General features: G+C 44.4%; 1 protein-coding gene and 1 pseudogene across 3 annotated transcripts in view; one reads left to right on the top strand and one right to left on the bottom strand.

The window, feature by feature from the left end:
• TEX37 (testis expressed 37) overlaps positions 1-24,315 on the bottom strand; it is a 65,184-nt gene that overhangs the window by 15,077 nt on the left and 25,792 nt on the right. The gene's annotated exons all lie outside the window — the stretch shown is intronic.
• On the top strand, positions 22,067-22,184 carry LOC111559999 (annotated as a pseudogene).

Raw genomic sequence — 24,315 nt, 5'->3', positions numbered from 1 at the left:
TTTTTTTGAAGGCAATCGGAGGTGCCTACCAAAAATGTAAATGGCTGTACTTTCTGACCTTTTTGGCAACTACACTTCTAGATGTTGCCTCTTACATCAGCGATCACTCACGTGTGCAGAGATAGGCAGGACACGTTCATTATGGCATTGCTTGAAATAACAAATACCTGTAACAAGCTAAATCTGTATCAGCAGGAGGTGATTAAATAAACATGGGTCCATCCGCACTATGAGATGCTAGTACGCCTTTAAAGAAAATAAGATAGATCTTCAGATGAACTGATATGGAAGGATGTCCCTGTTCATGAGAAGGAGAAACCATTTCCGTGAAGATACTAAAGAATGATTTGTGACCCTCAGAGATGGCTGAATAAAATTCTTTTGCCCAGAGGCCTGGGAATGGAATGGACATTTCTAACCTCCAGGGTCTCTGGCCCATAATAAATCTAAGACGCGTTCTATGGGGGCTCAGTAACTATCGGCTATTGTGATTGTCAATGACGATGATCATGAAGATGAAGAAGGTAATGGTGAAGATTCGACACCCAAAAGAGTTAGAAGAAGAATACTGCCCCTTACAGATCTTGCTCTGCCTAGAAGTTACAGCAACATGTTAGAAGTGCTTATTTTTTCTCCGTGGACCTTTGTCAACTTTGCTAAGTTCTTTCACATGCCTTTTGGGCCTCGAGTCTGGGGTCAGTGGTGGGTCGGGCCATTTAGATGTTGAAAGGGCAAGGGGACCAGTAAGTCACACCCCTGTCCCTCCCGGCCTGACCTGGCACTGGCAGCGTAATCTGTGAGGGGATCTCCCTTCATGCCATCACATTGGAATGAAGTGCGGAGAGGAGCATCTCTCCTAGGAGTCGCGCTGACAGATTGGTCAGTCAGTTTGAGGTCAGCCCCTTCACACCTCATATAACGCAATCTGGCAGTGGGAGGTTGGGAAAGACTTTTTGGGTCACAAACACTTTCTAGATAAGTTGGTGGATCTTAAAGTGTGGTCCTTGGACCTCCCGAAGTGATTGCTGAGAACACGGTCTTAAGACCTCACTACATCCCTCCCAGATCAGAATCTGATGGGGGCCTGGGGTCAGGCCGGGGGATCAGCCTGGTAAACTTGTTGCCAGGGAATTCTTTTGTGCGCTGAAGTTTGGGGACCTTGGCAATATTTTGCCCATAAGCAAGTATTTTGGGAGTCCCATTATGACTGATTATATCTTTACGTGAAGAATTTTTGCAAGCAATCAAGTGACCACGACCCCGTTACCTGGTGTAGCAAATTAGGAAAAATAAATGAAACCTGATTTAAGTGGTTCCGCTGTCATATCCCAGCAATACCGGACATAACACCAAGAATAACAACCTTAGGACATGAAATAAGACTTTGAAGAAGATTGTGTAGACACATGCCATTTACTGATTCCCTTAATCAGCAAACATTAAACAGCTCACAGCCATATATGAGAATTTGTCACAAAAAAAAAAAGTATTAAAACTTGGTGAAGAGAAAGAACCTGTCTTCAATTCTCAGGGATGTTCTATTCGTATTCATTTGTAACGTGTGGTATACACAGAATTTTGTTTCTCCCCGCTCTTTCTACCAAAACCTTGAACGTAACTGTTTCATTGGTCAAAAGCAATTAACCACCTAAGTGTAACAATGCCTGGAGCCTCCCCCATGGCCTCCCTTCCTCCCTCCCTCCCTGCCTTCATTCTTTCCTTTCTACAAATATTTGTTGGGCACCTGATATATGCCTGGCATTTGGGAATGGGTTAGTGAACGAAGGGCACGCCCTACCTTTTCCACTTGCTGGGATGGGTTTTGTAGTCATAACTAATCACGGAAGCATAACCATAGAAATGATTAGAAGTAATTCACGGACACACTTGATCCATAGCAGGCCCTGGTGATGGTTGCGGTTGGGGAAGCAGCAGGACTCCCTACAGGGAACACAGATTTAGGTTCAACCCAGCTGCCCTACTATTTGTGAGTGTGATTCCTGGGGAAGGCTATTTAGTTCTGCATCCTCTTACAGAAAATGCAGAGAATGCCTGTCTCGTGGATTAGCTGACTGGGTTAGAAATAATAAGTATATAAAGTACCTGGCGCCCAGTAAAAGCTCAACAAATGATAGCCACCCTCCCCGACCCCAAAACTCCCAGCTCTACATTGTTTAAAGAACTATATATTTTGCTCTAATTTCCCTTACCAGAGGAGACATAAGTCGAAAAATGTTTCTATGGCCGATGTCAAAGAAATTCCTGCCTGTTTTCTTCTAGGAGTTTTATACTTCCATGCCTCACATCTAGGTCTTTAATCCATCTTGAGTTTATTTTCGTGTGTGGTGTAAGGAAGTGGCCCGGTTTCATTCTTTTGCGTGTAGCTGCCCACTTTTCCCAACATCATTTGTTGAAGAGGCTTTTTCCCCATTGTATATTCTTGCCTCCTTTGTCATGGATTAATGGACCATAGGATCTGTGTTTATTGCTGGGTTATTCATTCTATTCCATCGATCTACGTGTTTATTTTTGTGCCTGTACCATTCCGTTTTGATTCCTACAGCTTTGTAGTTTATCTTGAAATCTGGGATTGTGATACTTCCAGCTTTGTTCTTTTTCCAGATTGCTTTGGCTATTCAGGGCCTTCCATGGTTCCACACACATGTTAAGATTATTTCCTCTAGTTCTGTGAAAAATGCCCTTGATATTTTGGTGGAGATTTCAGTAAACCTGTAGCTTACTTTGTTACATTTTAACAATATTGGTTTTTCCACTCCATAGCATAGAATGTCTTTCCATTTGTGTCATTTCCAATTTCTTTCAACAAGGATGATATGATATATACGATCAAGGATGAATATCCAAATATATAAAGATAAATAATCTGATTAAAAATGGGCAAGGACCTGAAGAGACATTTTTCCAAAGAAGACATGCAGATGGCCAACAGACACAGGAAAAAAGGCTCCCCATCACTAACCATCAGGGGACTGCAGATTAAAACCACAATGAGATACTACTTTGCACCTGTCAGAATGGCTAAAATCAAAAACACAGTGAAAAACAAATGCTGGCGAGGATGTGGAGAAAAAGGAACCCTCGTGCTCTGTTGGTGGAAATGCGAACTGGTGCAGCCAGTGTGGAAAAGAGTGTGGAGGTCCCTCCAAAAATCAAAAAGGGAACTGCCATGTAATTCCACCACCGGGTATTAACCCAAAGGAAATGAAAACACTAATTCTAAAAGCTATATGCACCCCTATGTTTACTGCAGCATGATGTACGATAGCAGGGGAAGCCAGGGTAAGACCAAGTGTCCTTCCATAGATGAATGGATAAAGAAGACGTGGTACATATGTGCAATGGAATAGTATGCAGTCATAAAAAGAAGGAAATCTTGGGGCGCCTGGGTGGCGCAGTCGGTTAAGCGTCCGACTTCAGCCAGGTCACGATCTCGCGGTCCGTGGGTTCGAGCCCCGCGTCGGGCTCTGGGCTGATGGCTCAGAGCCTGGAGCCTGTTTCCGATTCTGTGTCTCCCTCTCTCTCTGCCCCTCCCCGTTCATGCTCTGTCTCTCTCTGTCCCAAAAATAAAAATAAAAAACATTGAAAAAAAAAATTAAAAAAAAAAAAAAAGAAGGAAATGTTGCCATCATGGATGGATCTAGAGGGTATAACGCTAAGAGAAGTAAGTCAGTCAGAGAAAGACAAATACCACATGATTTCACTCATATGTGGAATTTAAGAAACAAAACAAAGGAAGAAAGGAAAAAGACACAACAAAATCAGACTCTTAAATACGGAGAACAGAGGGGAGGTGGGTGGGGAGATGGGTGAAATAGATAAAGGGGATGAAGTGTATACCTACTTCGATGAGCACTGAGAAATGTATACAATTGTTGAATTATTATTATTGTGCACCTGAAACTAATATAGCAAAGCACGTTAATTATACTGAATAGTAATAATAATAATAATAATAGTAAAACTACATATACAATTCATTGCAATTCTTGTTAAATCTATCAGATCAAAAACTGAGCTTCACTCCCCCAAAACTTTCCCTCTCCTCTTTGTGAAGAAGGACACACATCAGCCCAAGCCAGAAAATCAACAGCCACAAGTCCTCAAACGCATCTGTTTTTTCTCTGTACCCTTCTTCCAGCCACCATCATTTTTATTGAGATGGACCCCTGCCGGCAACGGGTTTCTAATTAGCTTTTCTGCCTTCACTCAATTCTCTACCCTGCAAACAGGAGCATCTTTATAAAGGCCAAGTCCGAAGCGTTCATCCCCTAGGGTTAGAACTCCCTGTGTTCCGGACTGCCTGTAGGATAAGGCCGAACCTCTTCAACTTGGTCCACAAGGCCCTTCTGGGTATAGCCTCTTCCCTACTTTCTGTCACCCCTCCCTGACTCCTACCTGCAACATCATACTGTGAAGCCAGTCCCTCAGGCAGGACAAGCCATCTCTGGGTTCCGGGCTTCGCACACTCTTCCTCCTCCTCTTTACCCAGCTAGCAAACTCCTCCCCAGCTTGTCACTTCCTTCAGGAAGCCCTCCATGATTCCCACTAGAGCACGTTAGGTGCCTCCACAGTGCTCCTAACACACCTGAACTTCCTCTGTCATGATGTTTATCACACATCGTGGCAGCTGGCTATTTATTAGCACAGAGCTTCGAACTCCAGCCTGATACTTAGCTATGAAGCCCTAAATAACTTTAGTCAACTACACTGGGTCTCAGTTTCCTCAGCTGTCACGGGTAATAACTGTACCTACCTCACAGGGTGTGGTGAAGGTTCGATGAGATTGTGCACACGTGTTCAGCACAGTGGCCTGGTGTATAATAAAAATTCGGTAAAAGCCGGCTACCATGACAGTCGTCATAACCACTCAAGGGAGTGGCCATGATGGTTGCCTCCCCAGTACCCATCCCACCCTTCTGGCATGGCATAACAGTTATGCAGTTTGGGTAGAATAACCCCCCCCCCCCCGCACTAGCTCCGCAGGTGGGATCTGATACTCCCAAGCATAGTTCTTGAACTTCAGCATGCATCAGGAAAACGTAGAGGGCTTGTTGAGTGCACACTGCCGGGCCACACCCCCACCGTTCTTAATTCAGGTTCTGATCCCAAGAATTTGCATTTTTGGCAGATTCTCATGCTGTTGGCCCAAAGACCACACTTTGAGAAGCACTGGTCTGAGCCAATTAGGGTATCTTATTTCCTTTGCCTTACAACTGAGTCAGGGATGGGCACTCGGGTTTAAGATGGTCCAGTGTCCACAGGACAGCCGCACTCTCCCTCCCTGAATGTAAAGCAGGTGGCTGCAGAATAGTGCTGGTAGCCAACTTGCAATCGTGCAAGACTGTGCTCTTCTGAACGAAAGAGAAATCAACCTGAGGCTGGAAGTGATACACAGAAGAGAGGAGGCCCAGGAGAATCATGGAGAAATAAAGCAGAGTCCTGGCTGAGTGGTGGCTGGACGCCTCAGATCCCTGGACTTTTTAGTTCCTGGAATGAGTAAGTTTCTTTCGTTGCTCAAGTCAACGTATGTTGAGTTTTCTGTTATTTGCAGCCGAAAGCTTCAGCCCTGTGCTGGTGAGAACTGCATTGGTCTCCCCAGTATTCCATGCTGGGCCTGAGCCTGGCACTAAGTAGGTGCTCAGTAAATAATGTGTCGATCCACGCAAAGACATCCGTTCTCTTCTCACAGCAGACCCGGCGATAACCTTAACCAGGCGGCCAGGGAGCAGTCCGGGAGCTGGTCTGGGTCCGCCTCTGCCTGGTCTCTGTCCTGCTATCCCTCTTCTCAGTGTCCCATTCCACCTCCCTCGGGCTGAACCGTGCCTGGCTTCTTTCAAGCCCTGATCACCACCACCTTAGGCTACTGCCTTACAAACAGAGTCCATTATCAGTAATGAGTCACCTGATTTCCACAGCAAATTTTACTTTCCTCCAATGAGCTTTGTAGAATGAGGCTGCCTGCTTCGCTGGTTAACGGGGTGAATGCCAGACGTGTACTGTCACACTCTGTCCCTCCCCTAAGCTGGGCACTCACTCTCTCAGAGCTCTCTGTCAAATGTATATTTCTTCAGCCATAACTAGCTTTCTGTGTCTAGTGGTGGTTGCCTGAGCGGTTAAAACTCCCTTCAGTGGGTCCCTTGTATCAGTTTCCTAAGGCCGTCAGAACAAATGCCATGAACTTGTTGGCTTAAAACGACCGACATGTCCACTCACAGTTCTAGAGGCCAGAAGCCCAAAGGGAGTGTGGTCTGGAGGGCGCTGGGGGAGAATCCTTCCTTTCCCCTCCACCTTCTCGTGTTCCCTGGTGTTCCTTGTCCGGTGGGAGCATAACTGTCATCTCTGCCCACCTAGTGTCCACGTGGCCGTCTTCTCTGCGTGCCCTGTTGTGTCTTCTGTGAGGACTCTCGCTGGATTCAGGCCAAGTGTATTACTAATCACCAGCGTTCTCTTTCAGAGACCAATTACCTCCTCTATTCAATCCATTCCCTGGTATTTTTTACACGCTGGCCATTCTGGTAGCGAGAGGGTGACAAATATTAAACGAGTAAACAAACAAACAAAATGTCGCCAGCTGTAATTAGTGCCGAGGAAGAGAAAGAAGCAAGAAAGTGGGTGGGTGGCAGCATTTACATCGGGTAAGTGCCAGGATGGCCTCGGTGAGAAGGTGACACTTAGCAGGGACCAGGAGGACAAGGGAGGTTGGGGAGGTCACCCCGGGGGAAAGAGCACAAAGAAACAGGCTGGATGGGTTTTAGGAGGGACAGAAGGCCAGCGTGTGTGAGGGGGAGGGGCAGGGTAGCAAGAGACAAGGCAGCAGGCAGGCCAGGCAGGGAGCATAGCTTGGCCTCAGCGTGAGGGGAAAGCCCCATATGAACAAGGAAGTGAAGGCTTTGTTTCTGAAAATTACTCTACCTTAGAGGCTCCTGGGTGGCTCAGTCGGTTGGGCCTCTGACTCCTGGTTTTGGCTCAGGTCGTGCTCCCAGGGTAGTGGCGTCAAGGCCCGTGCTGGGCTCTGCCCTGAGCATGAAGCCCCCTTGGGATTCTCTCTCGCGCTCTCACTCTCTCAAAACAAAAACACTCTACACCTGTGTCATAGAATACTACTCAGCAGTGAAAAGGAACAAACTACTGATACACAGAGCAACATGAGTGCATCTCAAGGGCATTATGCCGAGTGACAAAAGCCAATCTCAAAGGTGACATACCGCCTGGTTCTATTTATATGACATCCTCAAAATGACAAAATTCTAGAGACGGAGAAGAGATTAGTGGTTGCCACGGCTTAGGGACAAGGTGAAGGGGAGAAGCCTGGGCGGGACCGAAGGGGGTATCATGGGGAAGATGTCCTTGGTGACGGGTCGGTTCAGTATCTTGATTGTGGTGTGGTTCCATGAGTCTAAACTCGTGATAAAGTTACATAGACTGACACCCACCCACCCACACGTGCATACTCCACACACAGATAAGTGCAAATAAAACCAGTGAAATCCAAATAAGCTCTGTGGATTATATCCATATCAACTTCCTGGTATTGATTATACAATGGAGTTACAGAAGATGTTAACACTGGGGACAAACAGAGGCACATGAGACCTCTCTCTACTATTTTTACAACTTTCTATGAATCTATAATCACTTCAAATGGAAGGTTCTTTTATAGGTTCACTGTCTTTGTATGGGGAGGACGTGTGGACGAGAAGATCCCAGCTATCCGTGGCGGAGACATCCGCCACCCATATGGCGGAGGTTGGACAGTGTGGGAGCAGTGGAGGTGCTGAGGCCTGGAGCGAGGAGAGAACTTTCCGGGCTGCTAATGGGATGGGTGGAGGCGAAAGCAAGCAAAGAGAGTCAAGAATGATGCTCAGGTCTTGGAACCTCAATGGTGGCGTGACCAATTACTAAAATGGTAGAGAATGGAGGAGGCCAAGGCTTGTGTGGGTGAAATCTTTCTTTTTTGGCCATTATAAAAAGGTCATTTAAAGAAAAATGCTTAAGATATACATACACAGTTTAATGAATTATTCCAACATACTGGATACATGTGAACATCTACTCAGATCAAGAAATAGAACCGGGTGAATCACCCAGTCCTCCAAGGCTCTTCCTGATCACAAGTATCCCTCCCCACAGAGGTAACTGATAACCTGATTTAGCATACTGCCTCCCTGACTTTCTTTCTAGTTTATCCCCCAAGTACGCATCGGCCATGGTCAGTTTGACATGGCGTGAGACATCCAAGTGAACGTCCGAATTCAGACTTCTTAAGTTCCCTCCGACACCTTCCGCAGCTTTTGAATATAGTCAGTTCTTCACATTCTTTAAAGCCAATCCCTCCTTGAGGCCGGAAGGAGAGACAGCTGTAACACCATTATGTACACTTATGTGCAAATATTATAAATATTTGAAAAATATTTTAGCCGTCTTCTTGCTGCAAAGATGTCCTTGGCTTCATCTGACCACTTGTGAAGTCTGAAATATCAAGTTTATTTCCCTACATATTTCTGGAAAAGTAACTTGAACATAAGTCAATCCATCAGCGGGTGCCCAGAACATCTATTTCTGCAGAAGTGTATGTTCTTCTAGTTCCTAGGACCAGGAGATGTGAACAGCTAAAAGGGAATGCTGTTTCTACGCTGACTGCCCTGGGACAGCCACCTCCAGTTCCGAGGGCCTTGATCTTATTAAAATGACAAGGCCCACCCATGTGGCCAAATGAAGGGCTCCATCTAGGGAGGGCATTTACACAGATACTGCCACTAACAGCCTTAGAGATAGGATTGTTGGGCTGGGAAGAGTCACAAAGGCCAGGCCCCCTACTGTTAACTCAGAGGACACTGATTGGCCAAAAAGGCAGAGCAGAGCCTGTCTGGCTGCAGAACAGGGTGGGGAGTCATCTTGCAATTAGGAGGCAACTCCTTTAAAACTTCCTTCAAACCCTGCCTTAGGCAAACCCGACCTCGAAGTGAGGCCCTCCCCTAAATGCTGCTGGTGATCCTTTTTCTCACAGTGCTCTGACCCACTCACCACCACTGCTGTTTACTTTCCTGCAGGTTCCTCTAGCACACAAAGACCTCATGCACAGATTTCTACGTGCCCGCGTATCGAAGATGCCAGGCGGACCTAAGACATCACTGTTTGATGACCGTTTGGTGCATTTTGTGGGATCTGAGCGATTTAGGGACAGTTTTCTGGACCAAGGGATTTGCTCCTCATCCTCCTTTCCTGTCACCTTGAGTGTGGAGGAACTTGGAGGCTCATGGCCAGTGGAAGGCACATAGGCCTCTTCATCTAACAAAGATGTGGATAAGGGGCGCCTGGGTGGCTCAGTTAGTTTAGCCTCTGACTTCGGCTCAGGGTTGATCTCAGGGCTCATGATCTCCGGTTCATGAGTTCGAGCCCCACATTGGGCTCTGGGCTTCAGATCCTCTGTCTCCCTGTCTCTCTGCCCTTCCTCCGCTTGTGCTCGATCTCTCTCTCAAAAATAAATAAACATTTTTAAAATGATGTTCAAAGAACTGGCTGAGACTGCAGTGGGTACTGATGACAGTACTAAAGGGGGAGCTCCCGTTAGCAAGCCCATCCTACAGATGAAGACACTGAGGCTCAGAGAGTTAAGGAACTTGCCCTAAATCACAAAGGTAATGAAGTGCCACACTCAGTGTCAAACGCAGTTGATCTCACTCCGTTTCGCGTCCTCCAACACCACTATTGAATTGAATGCAGTTACGGGGGTTCTGCTAGCCCGTGTCAATGACCAGCTCTATGCTGGTTCAGGGCAATGCTCCCCGCTGGTTGGTCAGAAGCCAGCATAGCCCAGCGGTGAGGCACATCAGCAACACCACCGATGGTGGTACCCATTCTAGTAGGGACATACCACTTAGTAAGTTTTATGTGTCCAGTCGAAAACAATGGGTAATGCCCAGGGGACGCTGATCCTCACAGGGGATACCAATAGGAAAATGCCCTGTTGCTTCTCTGGGAAATATCCTGCGTGACATTTTTCCTGTCTGATGCTTTACAGGATCACAGCAGACACCTGTGAGCATTCATTCCGAGCCAGAAACTGTTCTAAGAATCCGCCTGCTTGTCCATTTAATCCTCACAGTACTCTCACAGGACAACCAGCAACCATTATCCTCGCAAGGTCAAGTCACTGTCCAAGATCACACAACGGTAACAGAGGCAGGATGTAACCTCAGCCGGTTAGGTCTCGACCACTGTGCTGTACTACTTACTGCCTGAGAAAAGTGTCTTTTTTTTTTTAATTTTTATTTTTTTACATTTATTCATTTTTGAGAGACAGAGAGAGACAGAGCACACGCGGGGAAGGGGCAGAGAGAGAGGGAGACACAGAATCCGAAGCAGCCTCCACGTTCTGAGCTGTCTGCACGGGGCCCTGATGCGGGGCTCGAACTCACAAACCGCGAGATCATGACCTGAGCCGAAGCTGGACGCCCAACTGACTGAGCCACCCAAGCGCTCCACGAGAAAAGTGTCTGTTCTACATGTGCCATCTTACAGATCATCAGCTGCAATAGAAACCATTATTACCTTATTTTTCGTATTTTTCTCATTTTTACTGACAGCATTATGTCCAGTGGGTGACTCAGATTTGATATGAAATCACAACTCTTATGGTCCCCAAATTCCCTTGACTTGCATTTAAAATTAAGGTGTTCATTGATAAAGCACAATACAAGGGCTGTTTATCGTCAGTTTTAAGACTTCCCATACATAGGTAACAAAACTCACTTGAAATGTTTTTAAAATTTTAATATTTAGAGGTACCTGACTGCTTCAGTTGATGGAGCGTGTGACCCTTGACCTCGGGGTTGTGAGTTTGGAAGGCAGCTATGCTCACGATTATGCCACCAAAGCCAGCTCGGGGTTGTGAGTTTGAGCCCCGTGTTGGGTATAGAGATTACTTAAAAAATTTTTAAAATAAATAAAATTTTCAATATTTAAAGCAACTGTTACTGCCTACCCTCCACATTTCTTTATTATTATTATTATTATTATTTTTTTTTTTTTTAATTTTTATTTTTAAATCAGATGAAAGCTGTGGACACTTTCTCCAGAAACATGGATATTTACATGTAAAAAAATCATACATTCATGGGGCGCCTGGGTGGCGCAGTCGGTTAAGCGTCTGACTTCAGCCAGGTCACGATCTCGCGGTCCGTGAGTTCCAGCCCCGCGTCGGGCTCTGGGCTGATGGCTTGGAGCCTGGAGCCTGTTTCCGATTCTGTGTCTCCCTCTCTCTCTGCCCCTCGCCCGTTCATGCTCTGTCTCTCTCTGTCCCCAAAATAAAAATAAAAATAAAAATAAAGAAATTAAAAAAAAAAAAATCATACATTCACCTGGAAGGAATTCCCAGAGCCCAGAGGCCCATCCATTGACTCTAGTGAGAAGTTGTTGTTTTTTGAATTTACAAATGGAGAATCCTTTGTGAAGCAAATGTTTTTCCTCCGACGTGCATTTTATAACTCTCTCTCCGTTCCCCCCTCTACACACACACATAACGTAGTATATTATTTCATGAACTGGCACCATCACCATTTTTTTTTTTTTACCATCATCATTTTTTACCATCAGAGTAGTTTTCCCTTTCTAATATTCTACATTTCAAACAAAAGTTACTGTAACAAACCCTTCAATCTCACAAAACATAAATTAAACTAAGTTTTAGCTATATCATTTGGCTAAAATGATGCTGCAGCTAGTGTGCGGGCCTTTAATTTTCAATCTGGACTTGCCTTTGAGCTGATTTGTAGATTTCCTGAAGTATATGTTCAATATTGCTATGGTTTCCCCATAAAAACCAGATCCATTGGAGGGGGCTGTTGGGATAGGTTACACCCTTGCTACAAAAGTAGTTCACCTGTTCTTCTAAGAGAAATACAAATAGTTGACAACACAGTCATTTCTTCTGGTTTCTATTTGCAGGGGACTCTGGATTTAAAAGTACTTCATGCATACTTCACTTCCAGCATAATATCTAACTGATGGGTCAACATTGGATGTGAAAGGACAACGCTAGCCGTGATCGTATAGTGGTTAGTACTCTGCGTTGTGAAAGCACAACTCTTAAGATCCACAAATTTACCGGACTGCATTTTAAAATTAGGGTACTAACTGGGGAGCCACAGAGGCACCTGAGTGGCTCAGTAGATTAAGGGTCCAACTTCAGCTCAGGCCATGATCTCATGGCTCGTGAGTTTGAGCCCCACTTTGGATCCCCTGCCCCTCCTTCCCCCTCTCTCTCTCAAAAATATAAACACATTAAAAAAAAAAAAAAGTAATGGGGCACCTGGGTGGCTCAGTCTATTAAGTCTCCAACTTCAGCTCAGGTCATTATCTCCATGGTTCATGAGTTCAACGGTTCATGAGTTCCAGCCCCACATCAGGCTCTGTGCTGATAGCGCAGAGCCTGCTTAGGATTCTCTCTCTCCCTCTCTGCCTCTCCCCTGCTCACTCTTTCAAAATAAATAAATAAACTTAAAATTTTTTGAAAACGTACGATGAGCTAATTGGTGAGCCATAATACGGTATAATATGATACAGCTCTGAGAATAGGATGGTATTATAATCTTTACCCAGGATCACTTAGAGAGTGACCCTGTGCTTCCTCCTCCATGTACATCATCACTAATCCTCACAACGATCCCGTAATATATCAGAACGTCAATTTTACAGAGGAGGACACCGAAGCCCAACATCACAGAGCCAGAAAGTAGTCCATGATGGTTTGGCTTAAAAGTCTGCTCTTTCTCAGCTACCGCTTTGCCTCTCTGGCTATGGCCTCCATTTGGACTTGGACTCATGCTTATAAAGTAACCCTCCCCCCTTGCAAGTAGAAATGTCCACTGTATCCTTGAGCAGGGCTGCCTTCACTGAAACTCTTCATGCTCCTAAAACTTGAAGCTGACAAAGGGAAGGGGATACTCAAGCAGAACTTAGCAGAGAATATTTTAGTTTGATGTGAGAGTAAGTAAGGAATTTGACTATTTATTTAAAGAAATTTTTTTAGGGGCGCCTGGGTGGCGCAGTCGGTTAAGCGTCCGACTTCAGCCAGGTCACGATCTCGCGGTCCGTGAGTTCGAGCCCCGCGTCAGGCTCTGGGCTGATCACTCAGAGCCTGGAGCCTGTTTCCGATTCTGTGTCTCCCTCTCTCTCTGCCCCTCCCCCGTTCATGCTCTGTCTCTCTCTGTCCCAAAAATAAATAAACGTTGAAAAAAAAAAATAAAGAAAGAAAATTTTTTTAAGTTTATTTATTTATTTAGAGAGAGAGAGAAAGAGAGAGAGAGTGAGTAGGGGAGAGGCAGTGAGAGAGGGAGAGAGAATCCCAAGGAGGCTTTGCACCCAACTCGAGGCTCGAACTCACGAAACAGCAAGACCATGACCTGAGCTGAAACCAAGCGTCAGATGCTTAACCAACTGAGCCGCTCAGGTGCCCCAGGAATTTGACAATTTAATTGTAGGCCTTTTTTTTTTTAAGCCTAAACATGCAGTTAGCATCAGATTCTACTTTTTTTTTTTTGCCTCAGTAAATATTTTTTATTCCACTATCATTAACTACAGTATTATGTTAGTTTCAGATGTACAATACGAGTCAACAATTCTATGCATTTCTCAGTGCTCATCAAGGTAAGTGTATTCTCCAACCACTTTATTTCACCCATTCCCCACCCACCTCCCCTCTGGAAACCCTTAGTTTGTTCTCTGTATTTAAGAGTCGGGTTTTTTGCTTCTCTTTTTTCTTTGCTTGTTCATTTGTTTTGTTTCTTAAATTCGACATATGAGTGAAATCATGGTACTTGTCTTTCTCTGACCGATGTATTTCACTTAGCATTATACCCTTTAGAGTCATCCATGTTGTTGCAAATGGCAACAGGTCATTCTTTTTATGACCGCATACTATTCCATTGTACATATGTACCACGTCTTTTTTATCCATTCACCTGTGGATGGACACTTGGTCTTACATGGCTATCTAAATAATGCTCCAATAAACATAGGGGTGCGTACAGCTTTCAGAAGTAGTGTTTTCATTGTCTTTGGGGAAATACTCAGTAGTGGAATGACTGGGCCACATGGCAGTTCTCTTTTTAATTTTTGGAGGGACCTCCATACCGTTTTCCACAGTGGCTGTACCCGTTCGCGTTTCCACCAACAGTGCACAAGGGTTCCTTTTTCTCCACATCCTTGCCAACACTTGTTACTTATCTTATCGTGTTTTTGATTTTAGCCACTTTAACAGGTGCGAGGTGGTATCTCAGTGTGGTTTTAATCTGCGTTTCCCTGATGATGAGTGGCGTTGAGCACTTTTATCATGTGTCTGTTGGCCATCTACACGCCTTCTTTGGAAAAATGTCTACCACGTCCTCCAGCATCAGATTCTAAATTGAGAATGTAATGCCTACGTTTCATATGCTTAAAAAGTATTTTGTGGGCTCCAAAATGAGTCATTAACTCAATCATTCCAAAATGTATAACTGAGTCCAAGATTTTCAATTATCGGCCCACTCTTGCTCTGTTAGGTAATATAAACCTTTCCCGGAAAAGAAATGCCGCGATACTAAACCACCTGCCTCCACTGATGGAGAAGCAAAGCAAGACCTGGCGTTTTGCATCAAGAGATAATTAAACAACTGGGTGGTTTCAGTTGGTGTCAAGAGTCACCCCTCTCCCTTTGATCTGTACTTCAGCTAAGGTGCATCAAGGATCTTAAGGGTCATGGGAGAAGAGGGGCAGGGCAAGGGAGAAATTTCAGTCCACCTTGAAGTGTGAAGTGTTTGCTTTTCCCCAGACATCCCGTCTCACTTCCTCTCTCCTGAAAATCTACCCTCTGTGTTCCTGAATGAACCTGCCCCGGAATTGTCAGCTGCTCTTCCCCCAAAACTTTTAGAGGCTCAAAATGAAGTCCATGCTTTCTGAAATGTGAAATCGGTGTGCTCTGGGGCATGCTATGGGTTTTTTTGGGAGGCTTCTCTGATTTTTTTGAAATGTGAGTTTCAGTTTTGTCACCAGAAACTAAATGCTAGGTCTCTGTACTATTGAAAAGAATCATCATAGTAATTTTAATTGAAAGTCATGGCATCTTAACCCTTCAATTACAGCCCACTCCTTTGTCCCTTACTCCTTGAATATTATCACAAATTGAAGATCCTACAGATAAGAACAGTTATGCAAAAGAGGGCTTTTATCTGATTTGGGAGGCTGAGTGGAAAGGGTAATGACGAAGATCTCCAGTGATTTTTCTCCTCTTAAATCTCTCTTCTTATCTTTTCTTTTGTTTCCCTCTTATGGCTTCATACCATTCATTAGCAATGCAGTAAAATTTGGAATTCTCTTGTGCATCTTTGTGCTAGCCCCTAAATGCAAGGCCCCGAGGCCCATTAATTTCAAAGTGATTAGCCAGAGCAGAGATAAGCCACTGTGAAACCAGAGCCGCTATTCCAGGAATCTTTTCCCTACCTTTCTTAATTTGGCTAAGCCCAACGTTTTTATAAATCAGCCATCCTGGAAATGAGCAGAGGTATCGCTAGTATCCTTCAGAGTCACGGGCTTTCTAGAACTCCGAATAGTTGCCATTGTGATTTGAAGGTGACACTGATTAGCTACTCACTGTAGATGAAGCTAAGACATGGAGATATTGCTCTTTGATTTGTAGATGTGAGTTTTTTGGGAACCTGATAGTGTGATTGATACCTTCTCCTGCCCTGCCAACAGTGCAAGTCCGCGGCTCAAAGAGGGCAGGCATTTCTTTCTTCTTCTTTTTTTTCTCCAAGAATAGAAAGGACTGCTTGAATCCTGGTTTCAACCTTTTCTGGGCTGTGGGCTCACAAGGGTTCCCAGACCTCTCTGGAAATTCAGCGGCTATTACTAGATGCCAGAGGTACTACTCGTGTCCAGGTTGGCTGTAGGGAGAAGTACAGTTGATGACTTATCATAGCGCTGTTTCCACACTGTTCCCTCTTCAGAACAGCAGGGTTCCTCTCTGAAGGCAATTTGCTCCCCCAAGGCATCCTTCTGCCACTTACTTTATCCAGAAGCTAAAGGAAGTTTACCTGAAGGGGCAATTTGATCATGTCCTTACAGCATGTTATCCTGTTATGTCTTTGCACATTAACCACATACTGGTTTTTTGGTTTTTTTGTTTTTGAATTAGAAAGAAATTCGGGGCACCTGGGTGGCTCAGTCAGTCGAGCATCTGACTTCGGCTCAGATTGTGATCTTGCAGTCTGTGAGTTCCAGCCCCACATCAGGCTCTGTGGTGTCAGCACAGAGTCCACTTTGGCTCTTGTGTCTCCCTCTCTCTGCCCCTCCCTCGCTCATGCTCTCTCAAAAATAAATAAACATTAAAAAAAAGTCATTTTCTCTCCATGGCTTCCATTTATCTTCCAGACTTGGTCACTGTCCTTGTCCTCGCGCAAATCCTCTGTCAGCTAGCGTCTGTCACTAATGGACACTTCGGAATTTCAAGGCTTTTACAAGTTCTGACTCAGCGCATCGTCCTGTTTTGCTCACCCAGCCACCTGGAGAACTCGGTGGTTTTTAAGTGACCTTGTGCCTAGCACCGTGCAGACCACAGAAGAGGGGCTCAGTGCTGGCTAAGGAAATGCAGGACCAAATTCATTTTCACCTTAAAGCTTCCAGATAGCAAAGGGTTTCTATTGACAGGTCCAGAAGTTGGGTGACATCAGGCTTAAGAGTGTTTCAAACTTTCTCCCACTTAAAAAGTAATTCTCAGAGATTGCATGTGCTCCCCTGACACTTTGACAGAAGCTCATTTTCTTATTTAAGAAATAGATCAGAACTGTGCGTAAAGAAAAAGCCCAAAAGGAAATCAGCAAAATGTGAACGACAGATGTATTAGATTGGTGGAACTATGTACTATTTCTTTTCTTTCAACATTTGAGTATTTCCCAAGTTTTCTATACTGTGTAGGTGTTAGTTTATAACACTTCATTTAAAATTTTCTTTTTTTAATGTTTATTTATTTTTGAGAGAAAGAGACAGAGCAAGATCGGGGGAGGGACAGAGAGGGAGGGAGACACAGAATCCGAAGCAGGCTCCAGGCTCCGAGCTGTCAGCACAGAGCCTGGCAAAGGGCTGGAAGTCACGAACCGCAAGATCATGACCTGAGCTGAAGTTGGACACTTAACCAACTGAACCACCCAGGTGCCCCTGTAATATTTCATTTTATAAACTTTATTTATTTATTTATTTATTTATTTATTTATTTATATTTTAGAGCGCGAGGCAGCACGAGAGGGGGAGAGGGGGAGAGGGAGAAAGAGAATCTCAAGCAGGCTCCACACTCAGCATGGAGTCCAACGCAGGCTTTGATCCCACAATACCATGATCATGACCTGAGCTGAAATCGAGAGTTGGACGCTCAACCGACTGAGTCACCCAGGCACCCCTATAAACTTTATCTTAAAAGAAACAGTTCAGGGGCACCCGGCTGACTGAGTTAGTAGAATGCATGACTCTTGATCTTGGGGTCGTGAATTCAAACCTCACATTGGGTGTAGAGCTTACTTAAGAAAAAAGAAAACAATAATAATGGAAGAAACAATTCACTGATCATCTGAACCAATATTTAAAACAGGCAAGCCTCTATTCTGCCTATATGCTCTCCCATAGTCTTTGTTATTTTATATTTTTATGAGAAGTATCCTAATATCAGGGATACATCCAAACCACCACCACAAGAAGTCCTTTACTATTGATTATTGAGCAGCTATATTATTTGTGAGACATAAGAAATTATAGGAGGATGAAAAAGGGGCCGGGCATGGTTTTAGATGGCAGCTGGGGAGATGCCACAGAGAGGCACATATTTTAGGGATCTAGTTTGGAAATTCCAATATCCCTACTTCTCTTCCTGTGTTCGTTCCTGCATAGAGTTGAAACTGCCTAGATTAGGGGCGCCTGGGTGGCGCAGTCGGTTAAGTGTCCGACTTCAACCAGGTCACGATCTCGCGGTCCGTGAGTTCGAGCCCCGCGTCAGGCTCTGGGCTGATGGCTCAGAGCCTGGAGCCTGTTTCCGATTCTGTGTCTCCCTCTCTCTCTGCCCCTCCCCCGTTCATGCTCTGTCTCTCTCTGTCCCAAAAATAAATAAACGTTGAAAAAAAAATTAAAAAAAAAAATAAAAAAAAAAAGAAACTGCCTAGATTATATTCGATGGCACAGAAACACGTGCTGAAAGTAATACTTTGAGAAGATCTCTGCATTGGTGTCATTCGCATGAAATATGAGCGATCCCAGGCTGCAGAAATAACACCAGGGAAAGAACAAAGTTGAGACAGGTAAGGGAAGCCTTGCCAATCTGACTGTTGCCCTATTCCACATGACATTTTGTCTGTGTCTCCTTTTCCATCACTGCAAGTTGTCAAGGTATTTGTGGATAAACAGAGCCCCTCTCTCAGTGATCTGTCTTCTCGCACCACTCAGTGTGTGCACGGATCACTGCCCATCGTTGGTCAAACGGTCTAGAAACCTCAACACGCATTAAAACGATGACAACAAAAATCAAATGCAAATCTAATTGCTACACGATGCAAGATATTGTGTCTGTGTCTCTGCATGGTTCCCTGTGGGCCCTGGATGAGCTGAGGTCCCACGGTTCACCTGAAAGATCCTGGCTTCTTATGAATTTTAAACTTCTGACATCTAAGGCCCTTCTTGGTTGAGTCCCAATCCAACCTTTGCAACCTCATCTGCCACTTCCATCCGCCCCCACAAAAATCCCCGTCAGACATGCCCATTCTTCCTCTGGTGGCCGCCCAGCTCCTATGCTACCTTCCTCAGAAGCCTTTTCTGGTTTCCCCCAGATTTTTGCTGCATGGTCTGCTCATGTGCCTGACTCCTGCGCTGAAGAGTCTGAGACTATAGTAGAGATTTCCTGGTATGGGAGATGCTAAATGATTTTTTTTTTTTTTTTTTTGCTGCTAGAATATTACATAAACACTTACTGAATTTATTTACATACATGGGTACTAGCACAAGGAAAAACATTTCTTTTAATCTCTAGTGCTCTGCATTCGGTGGTACTCTCTCCTCATACCTGTTACTCCTTCTCAGCACCTGATCTGGCAGGTGGGATTTCCCACCCATCCCAGCATCCAGGGAACCAATACTTTTTTTTTCCTTTATGGGCCCAGGTTATAATTTCTTCTCCTCATTTGACATCTGGCTTCCAAAGTTGGTTTGTTGTGACGTCATGGGCCCAGAAGGCGGCTGAAAATCAATTGACCAAGTGACAAATCTGCGTAATCAACTCTAGCTTTATAGTGAGTCTGAGAGGCAGAATTGTAGAAAAGGACTTGCTTGGGCTGGTCCCGAAAAATGGGCAAGAGCCATGATAGGGGAGAGGTGAGAAGGAACACTCCAGAGTGTGATTTTTCTCTAACACCACCACCACCAACAACAACAACAATCACGACGACAACAACAACAGAAAGTTTCAAAAGAGATGACTGGCAAATGCAGGACACTTTTCCACGACATATATGCTCTTATTGTTGCAATTAAATAAATCACCAAGGGGCGCCTGGGTGGCGCAGTCGGTTAAGCGTCCGACTTCAGCCAGGTCACCATCTCGCGGTCCGTGAGTTCGAGCCCCGCGTCGGGCTCTGGGCTGATGGCTCAGAGCCTGGAGCCTGTCTCTGATTCTGTGTCTCCCTCTCTCTCTGCCCCTCCCCCGTTCATGCTCTGTCTCTCTCTGTCCCCAAAATAAATAAACGTTGAAAAAAAAATTAAAAAAAAAAATAATAAATAAATAAATCACCAAAACCTTTCGTCTTCATTAAACTCAGATTTCATTTGAGTAGCTGCTTTCTTCTCTTTCATTTCTTGGTAACACAGGTTCTACTAAAGGCTGGCGATCTAGCCCTGAAGAAGAAATCTGCCTCCCTAAAGGACTCAACTTATGTCACTGGAAATTGGCTTGACTTAAATGGTAATCGGCTCATGCTGTCTCACAGCTGGGAATGGGAAGGCAAACCCCAAAATATTTGTTTACTACTTTTGATAACCTAAAAAAAAAAAAAAGAAAAAAAAAAGAAAAACAGATGATGGTACATCCAGTGGACCTGGCTGCTTTGCACACAGTGTTCCTCCAGCTGTGATCTGAGAACTTCCTGCGCTGGCGGGTGTTACCATGGTGATGGCAGAGCGGCGCGGTTTGTGTCCTATGGTACCAGCTCCAGGACCAGACCCAGACCCAGATCATACCCTTTGGGAGTGGGACCCAGGAACCTAAATTTAAAAACCTGATGATTTTTGTATTGGTTTACATTTAAACACAAATGCAAGTGAATAAATCCATCACGAATGAAATGTAGCTCTTGAAAACATTTTATTGTTTTATAGCACGTAAGGTCGGCGCTTCTGCTCAATCTGTGTATACTGGTATTCCTTCTTTCAAGCAAAAGAGCTACTTTATTTATTTATTTATTTATTAATGTTTGTTTATTTTTGAGAGAGACAGAGACAGACAGAGTGCAAGCCGGGGGAGGAGCAGAGTGAGAGGGAGACACAGAATCGTAAGCAGGCTCCAGGCTCTGAGCTGTCAGCACAGAGCCCGATGCGAGGGTCGGACTCAAGAACCATGAGATCATGACCTGAGCTGAAGTCCGATGCTTAGGTGACTGAGCCACCCAGGCACCCTGCAAAAGAGCTACTTTAAATGTCTGACATGTAAATACAAGAAAACCACCTAAACATCACAATTAAAAGCCAGAAACTATCAGATTGAATAAAAAGCAACTAGATGTTGCCTATAAGAAACGCATTTTAAATGTAAATATACAATAAAATGAAAGTATGGAAAAACATATACCATGCTAACACTAAAAAAGAAGAAGTTGGTATGGTTGTATTAACATCAGACAATGAAGATTTCAGAATCCAGGGAAGAGACTCATTTTATAATGATGAAATGGTCAATTCATCAAGAAGGCAGGACAATCCTAAATGTTTATGCATCGAATATCAGAGCTTCAAAACAAAAACAAAAACCAAGAGAACTATAAGGAGAAATAGATGAATCTATAGCTGAAGTTGGAGATTTCAATGTGCCTCTATCAATATTTTAGAACAAGTAGAGTGAAAAATCAGTAAGAAGACTTGGTCAATGATCCATCGCTTGACTGAATTGGCATTTTAGAACTCTCTATCCATCAATGGCAAAATATACATTATTTTCAAATTCAAGTGTTCGTGGAACATTTGCCATGGTGGACTACGTTCTGGGCCATAAACAAGTTTCAATAAATTTAAAAGGATTAAAATCATACAAAGCATGTTCTCTGACCACAATAGAATTAAATTAGAAATAAAATCAAGTATCTCTGGAAAGTCTCCAAGTATTTGAAAACCAAGTAACATACTTTTAAATAACCCAAAAAGAAATATAAAGGGAAATTAAAAAGGATCTTATAACTGAATGAAAATGGAAAGGTAACATCAAAATTTGTCTAATGCAGATAAAGTTTAGAGAGAAATTTATAACATTAAATAATTCTAGTAGAGGGGCGCATGGGTGGCTCAGTTGGTTAAGCATCCAACTTCAGCTCAGGCTATAATATCATGGTTTGTGGGGTCGAGTCCTGCATCAGGCTCTGTACCCTAAGCTCAGAGCTTGGAGATTCTGTGTCTTCAGATTCCGTGTCTCCCTCTCTCTCTCTGCCCCTCCCCTGCTCAAGCTCTGTCTCTCTCTCAAAAATAAACATTTAATGGGGCGCCTGGGTGGCGCAGTCGGTTGGGCGTCCGACATCAGCCAGGTCACGATCTCGCGGTCCGCGGGTTCCAGCCCCGCGTCGGGCTCTGGGCTGATGGCTCGGAGCCTGGAGCCTGTTTCCGATTCTGTGTCTCCCTCTCTCTCTGCCCCTCCCCCGTTCATGCTCTGTCTCTCTCTGTCCCAAAAATAAATAAACGTTGAAAAAAAATTAAAAAAAAAACAAAACATTTAAAAAATTTTTTTAAATAATTCTATTAGAAATGGAGACAGGTCTCAAAAAAAAATTACAGAATAAAGACTATACTTTCAGGGATCATGTCTATAGTTTGTTACTAAAAAAGAGGATACCCAGCTGAATTTGAATTTCAGATAAAGAATGAAATGTTATTTACTATAGACATGTCCCATGAAATATTTGAGATATGCTTACGCTAAAAATTTATTTGAAATGAAAATTTAATTGAGCATCCCGTATTCCATCAAATAACGTGTCTGAGTCAATGATCTCAGCTTATATTGAAGAAACTAGAAGATGGTGAAAAACAAGAAATCAGTAAGTGTTTAAAACAGTAAAGGGCACCTGGGTGGCTCAGTCAGTTGAGGATTTGACTCTTGATTTCTGTTCAGGTCATGATCCCATGGTTCATGGGATGGAGCCCCACATTGGGCTCTGTGTTGAGTACAGAGCCTGTTTGGGACTCTCTCTCTTTCTGTCTCCCTCCCTCTCTCCCCTGCTCCTGGTCTCTCTGCCTCTTTCAAATGTAAGTAAATAAACAAACAAACAAAAAAAACCCAGCAACAGTCGAAGTAGATGCTGGAAAAGAGAGGACTGAACAAACATCAGGTGTGAGACATAGAGAAGAGAGGTATAGACTCGAGAATTAGTGGTGACAGTGGATGGGAGACTGTGGATAAACCTGAGTAGAAAAAAGCCCAGTGAATGGCCCACCGTGTACTGAGTGGAACACGTTACCGTTCCATTGGGTGGACAATGGAAAGAACATGGAACTAATCCTGGCCTACCCAGTCACGAGCTTCGTGACAGGCATGTGACGCCATACGAGCCCCAGATGTCACATCTGTCACAAGGGTTTGGAACAATGGATCTCAAGTCTCTTCTTCCTCTAACGATCTCTTGGCTACATAATTTATACCTTAAAATGAGTCCTGCTGGAGGACATGCCTACAAAGTCTTTACAGTTTATGAAGTGCTTCCAGCACTGACCTCATTCACCCCTCGAGGGCCATGAGAAGTGTGTGTTATTTCCCTTTTCCCTTTTCCACCCAATGAAACTGCCCTCAGAGATGTTTAACAGTCTTGTTTAAAGTCGCACCAAGTTCAATGCCCTTTCAGCCACCTCGAAGCGAGAGGCAGAGGAGCCATGACCCCTTGTGGAGAAGGCTTTGGGCCCGGGGACAGACGCAAAAGCTCTCTCGTGGAGTGAGCTGGGGTGAGGGGCACACTCTGGGTGTGCGAATGGCTCTTCATCTGCATCTCAGCAAGGACTTCCAGCTCCCACGTTTGGAAACACTCGTGAAAGTGAGTTATGGTAGGCTGGAGAACGCCTTTTCAAGATGCCTGGTGTTCTAATCCCTGGGATTTGGGACTATGCTACTTTATATGGCAAAAGGGGCTTTGCGAGTGTGATTAAATTAAGGATCTCGTGATGGGAGATTATCCTGGATTATCAGGGCGGGTGCAATGGAATCACAAAGGTGCTTTTAAGAGGGAGGCTGGAGGGTCAGAGTCAGAAAAAGCGGCGAGGACAGAAGCAGAGGTTGGAGTGACGTGTTTGAACACAGAGGGAAGGGACTACAAGCCTAGGAAAGCAGGTGACCGCTAGAAGCTGGGGAAGGCAAGGAAACAGATCCTCCTCTGAAAACCTCAGATTTCTGATCCCTCGCACTCTGCATTTATATTGCTTTAAGTCACTAAGTTTGTAGTAACTTACTACAGCAGCAGTAGGAAAATCATACAGTAGGGAAAGAGAACATTGATATATTCACAACATTTAAGGTTTTTAACTTTTATTTGTTTTAGAGAGAGGGCGTGCAAGCACGGGAGAGGGGCAGAAGGGGAGGGAGAGAGAGAATCGCCAGCAGTCTCCAAGCTCGGTGTGGAACCCAATGCAGGGCTTGATCCTACATCCCTGGGATCATGACCTGAGCCAAAATTGAGTGAGACGCTGAACCAGTGAGCCACCCAGGCATCCGACGTATTCATAAAATTTACTTTTTTTTTTCTTCAAGTTTGTTTATTTGAGGCGGGGAAAGCGGGGAAGAGGCAGAGAGAGAGGAAGAGAGAGAGAGAATTCCAAGCAGACTCTGCACTGTCAGCACAGAGCCCGATGTGGTGTTCGAACTCACAAACCATGAGATCATGACCTGCGCCCCAATCGAGTCAGATGCTTAGCTGATTGAGCCACCCGAGCACCCCTGGGAACTGGGATTTTAGAAGAATGGATCTGAGTTCAATTAGAGGTTGGTAAGAAGAGGTACAGTAAGTTAGTAAAATATAGCTGATGCTTATGCAAAAATTTTGT

The sequence above is a fragment of the Felis catus genome, chromosome A3 (assembly GCF_018350175.1).
Source record: "Felis catus isolate Fca126 chromosome A3, F.catus_Fca126_mat1.0, whole genome shotgun sequence".
NCBI lineage: Eukaryota > Metazoa > Chordata > Mammalia > Carnivora > Felidae > Felis > Felis catus.
The sequence above is the reverse complement of the archived record's forward strand: the minus strand, read 5'-3'. Positions and strand labels throughout refer to the sequence as shown.